Source organism: Gopherus evgoodei, unplaced genomic scaffold (genome assembly GCF_007399415.2).
Source record: "Gopherus evgoodei ecotype Sinaloan lineage unplaced genomic scaffold, rGopEvg1_v1.p scaffold_117_arrow_ctg1, whole genome shotgun sequence".
NCBI classification, from domain to species: Eukaryota; Metazoa; Chordata; order Testudines; family Testudinidae; genus Gopherus; species Gopherus evgoodei.
The window spans coordinates 98740-103466 of record NW_022059780.1 but is presented as its reverse complement, the minus strand read 5'-3'; the positions used below and the strand labels follow the sequence as shown (position 1 = coordinate 103466).

Here is a 4727-nt window from a genome sequence, read left to right as displayed (position 1 = left end):
ACTTTGGGCCAATAGGTCAACCAATAGGGCTGCCTCCTAGGCCAGGCTGCAGTCCAGCTTCAGGACTCAGAGGAAATGCAGCTCGCTTCCCTACCTACAGGACCCCAGGCACGGCCAGGCTTCTGGATCAAACATCCCCTTATATGCTCAAGTCACAACAGCTAGTGGGGAAAAGATAAGCTTTCATGGCCTTTCAGAAAGCAAGATAGAGACTTGGAAGACCCAGCAGGGTTTGTGGCACAGGAATTGTCCTCAGATCCCACTGAGACTTCAACTCAGATTGCAGGATTCAAAGTCCCGAGTGCTAGCCCTTACATCATGGGACCAATAGGGAACCCCCAGACCTCTGCTGAGTTCTGGTGTGGATGACCCTCTGCGGGTAGCCTTGCATTTACTCACCAAGTTGTCACACAACAGTTGGCTGCAGCTCCCAGAGGCCTTTCTTAATCCAGACTGAGAGGCCAGTGGGCATGTGAGGAAGTTGCCCCTTCAGTCCCAGGCAGAACACAGCCCTTCCTAGGAAAGGCCAATTCCTGGGGGAAAAAGGTGTTGTGAAATAACATCCTGGAGAGATACCTTCTTTCATTGTGAGGGGGAATGGTTCCCTTTTTACCTGACCAGGGAGTTGAACCCTGGACCCTCAGATTAAAAGTCTGATGCTATACCAACTGAGCTAGCCAGGCTCACATATTAAAAAAAAAAATTTAATGCACAAGAGAAACTAGTCATGAAAATGAAGACAGGAAACAATACAGAAAACCTGCTATTCTCGCTCTCTTAGCAGTCCTAGCCCCAGCCTGCTCCTCTATCCGGCACCCTGAGGCCTTATTCGTTTTTTAGTTAAATATCAAATCCAGGAGAAAACACAGTTATACAAAGCAAAACGAAATCACAAACAGAAATGTCATTGGAAATACAAAAATAAAAAAGGAAAATGCAATCCCCATCACTTTATCATGTCGGGGCCATTCTTGTATCAAGAGCACCCGCTAAGGTCCCTGTGTGCTTACGAGAAACCTGGAGCAACTCATACCACAGCCTGAACATGAAACTCAACTGCTCCCAGGTGCTGCAGTAAAACCCTTTCCCTGCTGTGACATTGCACTCCATAGGATTTTATGAAAATATGCTAATGAGTGTGAATATAAAGTGACTGGACTATGCTTCATGCAAAAGGTCTCTTGTAAGGTATAATTACAAAGCTTATAATCTACTGTGTGTGTTCATCCTATTTGTATGAACCGATCATTCCTGTATCTGAAACTAGAAATATGAACTATAACTCTGAGGTCCTGTTGTAATGATGCAAAGTGTGGGCCATTAATAGTGGTTTGGACTCTTGATGGCTCCCATTAACCAGGACAATAGACTGCAGATGGCTCTGTCCTGCACCATTTGGGAGTCAGGCCAGAAATAATGAAGGCTTAGAGTCTCCCAGGACATGTGACCATGTCACCTGGTACAAGAATCCATCTTAAACCTGGGGCTGTTCCCCAGGAGGCAGACAAAATATTCCTGCCTTGTACCAAAGCTGTATAAGGGGATGGAACAGAAGAAAGGTGGGTGCAGTCATGCGAAATCCCCTAGCTACCACCTGAGCTGGAACAAGGACTATACCAGGTGAAAAGATTGGGCCCAGACAAGAAATAAGTCTAGTCTGTGAAAGAAGCTTAATGGAAGATCTCTGAGGGTGAGAATTGATCTGTATTGAGTTTCATACTGTATTAGGCTTAGACTTGCATGTTTACAAGATCCATAGAGAAGGAAAAGTTAATGCCTTAGAAAAATCTGTGTGTGTGTTAGATGCATGGGAGGGTGTCTAGAAACCACTCTCCTCTAGTTTCTTTTCTCTGATCTCCTGTAGAAAATCTGAAGTAGAGAGTGGAACTCATTGCTTTCTCTGAGGCTTAAACACAGGACTTTCAGATTATGAGACTGACGTGCTGCCAATTGCACTAAGAAGGCTTGAAAAAGCTTTAGGCTCAGGGCATATAGGACCCTGCTACAGCAGTGACTGGGGCAGGGAAGGAGCCAGGGGTGTGCTTGAAGAAGTAGGGAGCTCAGGTGACCAGAGACTTTTCCTGGCAGCTTTCTCAGCAGCAAAGAAATCAATTCATGCTGCCAGTGGACAATCTACTGGAACTAATAGCAGCACAGGGGGGATGTTTCCAAGCTGTGCACCTACTGCCACATTTTGGAACTTACTCTCCTTTTCCTAGTAGGGCACTTTCCATGTGAATTAAGCAAAGCAAGTTGGGGAAACTACACAAGGAATAGAAACCAGTGCTCCAGATAAGGGTTGAATTCATAACCCCAGCAGTATCCCCCTCTGCACTAACCAGTTGCACCAGTGCAGGTGCTTCTTAGACAAAGTTGGGAAGCAGGCAGTTATCAGTCTCTGTGGGTCACACCTTTGCCTGGTGATTGCAAGGCTGATGCATCAAACCTAACTCAAGATGCGTCTTTTCAGCCATGAGACTCCAGTACATTTTAACAGGAAGAAAATATCCTCTATTCTGGTTTAGCCCCATTTGACTCCGTCTGCCTGTCTTCTCCCCCGCACCTCCAGTCTCTTTCCTTCCCCATTGGGGCCATGCAGAGAGGAGCCCCACTCAGTCTCTGTCACAGAGTCTGTATCCCATAAAGGGGGGGAGGTGTCGCTCTAAAACACTGATAATGGGGAGGGAAGGGGTGTCTGTGATTAGAGGGAGAAAGGATGGAGAATTAACAGTGGGGACCAGAGAGATTCCCCCAGATTGGGGAGATCCTCTGCTGCCCCCCATCAGCCAGCTGTGGGAAGAACAACTTGGGATTGCTTGGGGAAGCCACCTTTAAAAACACAAGTGAAACATGCTAGTTATATTTTAATAAGACCAAAGCCTCCTCAAACCCAGGGTCACGATCACTGGAATGATTTTGTCCTGATATTTTATTGGCCGCAGACACAAAGTGAGTCAAATTACAGTTTCCGTTTGGAGTCAGTGCACACACATGAATCCGGAGGCTTTTAATTCCTTAGGTTCTGCTGCCATTTCATTTCTGTTCTGTTCCAAGATTTATTGTTGTGCAAAGCAACGTTAGGCCCTTGGGAGTGTCCCCCCTGGTCCCGCCTGCCGCCCCAGGGCAATTTAAAAGGGCCCAGGGATCCCTACCACCACCAGCAGCAGCACAAGGGAACTAAGGTGGCATCCTGCCCACCCTTGCTCCATGTGGCACACCACTCTCGGAAGCGGCTGGTACATCCCTGCAGCCCCTGGGATGGGGGGGGGGTCTCCACGTGCTGCCCCCACCCCAAGTGCCAACTCTGCCAACTGTGGCAATGGGAGCTGCAAGGGTGGAGTCTGTGGACAGCCATGCTCAGAGATGCCCCCGGCCCTTATGCTTAGGGCTGCTGCCAGAGGGGGGTGCAGGTTGCTTTTGGGAGATGTCTGAGGTAAATGCCTCCAAGAGCCTGCCCCCTGCACACCCTCCTGCACCTCAACCCCCTGACTGACCCCAGACCCTGCACCCAAACTCTTTCCCAGACTCCAACCCCTCTCCTCCCACACCCAAACTCCCTCCCAGAGCCTTAGGCAGGTGTGTGGGGTGGGTGGGGCAGGACTTGGTCCCATTCTGGGCACCACCAAAAATTATACAAACCTGCCGCCCTGTCCAGCCCAACCTTCTGCTGATGCACCTCAGCCCACACCCGTGCAGGGTTTGAAGCTTCCATTGCTTAAATTCCAGGACACTGAGGGATTTCAGCTCCACTTTGCCCAGAGGGAACCTTCACCCCACTCCCAACCAGGTTCTTGTCCATGGGATCACTGTAGGGGGGCTGGGTCCCTCGGTGTCTTTTCTCTCTCTACGACAGGCCAGGGTGCAATAACTGGGGCATCTGAGCACCCAGGACCTTCTGTGGGGCTGCCATTCCCCTTCCCCTTCTGTGATCTCATCTGTCATTGACTCCAGCCTTTTTTCCATCCATCGTCAGCACCTCCCAAGCGAGCTGCACTCACCTCAAAAAGACATAAAGTCCTGTGGCACCTTATAGACTAACAGACATATTGGAGCATAAGCTTTCGTGGGTGAATACCCGCTTCATCGGATGCATGTGGCGGAAATTTGCAGGAGCAGGTATAAATATGCAGGTAAGAATCAGTCTAGAGATAAGGAGGTTAGTTCAATCATGGAGGATGAGGCCCTCTTCTAGCAGTTGAGGTGTGAACGCCAAGGGAGGAGAAATTGCTTTTATAGTTGGCTAGCCAGGCACAGAATTCCCACTACATTCAGCCGATGAAGTGGGGATTCACCCCTCAAAGCTTATGCTCCTGTACATCTGTTAGTCTATAAGGTGCCACAGGACTCTCGCTTTTTACAAATCCTGGTTAACGCAGCTACCCCTGTGATACTCAAAATGACAGTGTCCCCTGTTGGGTGTACATAACTGACCTCTCTCCTTTCCGAGCACTGACTGCCCCTCTGTTTCCTTGCCTCTCAGTCTGAGCAGATGGGACTTTTCCCTCCAGTGCTGGAGGATTCGCCCTTCTCATCTACCCTTGTCCCAAGCAGCACAGAGAGAGGGAATCTTAAATGTACCAAGGTGACTTAGGAGCAGACCCCCTCCCCAGACCTTCCATGCAATTGGCACTTGCCCCTCACTGAGCAGGACTGAAACTGATGCAGGGCGACTGGTAATCTATGATCTCCTCTGGGCATGAGCAAAGAGCAGGGTGAAAAAATGAGCA

The 4727-nt window shown here is 49.2% G+C and overlaps 1 non-coding gene across 1 annotated transcript; it reads right to left on the bottom strand.

Annotated features, from left to right (window-relative positions):
• Window positions 1-610: 610 nt before the first annotated feature.
• Window positions 611-683, bottom strand: TRNAK-UUU. Its single transcript has one exon. It is a non-coding gene; the product is annotated as a tRNA-Lys (tRNA).
• Window positions 684-4727: the final 4044 nt, after the last annotated feature.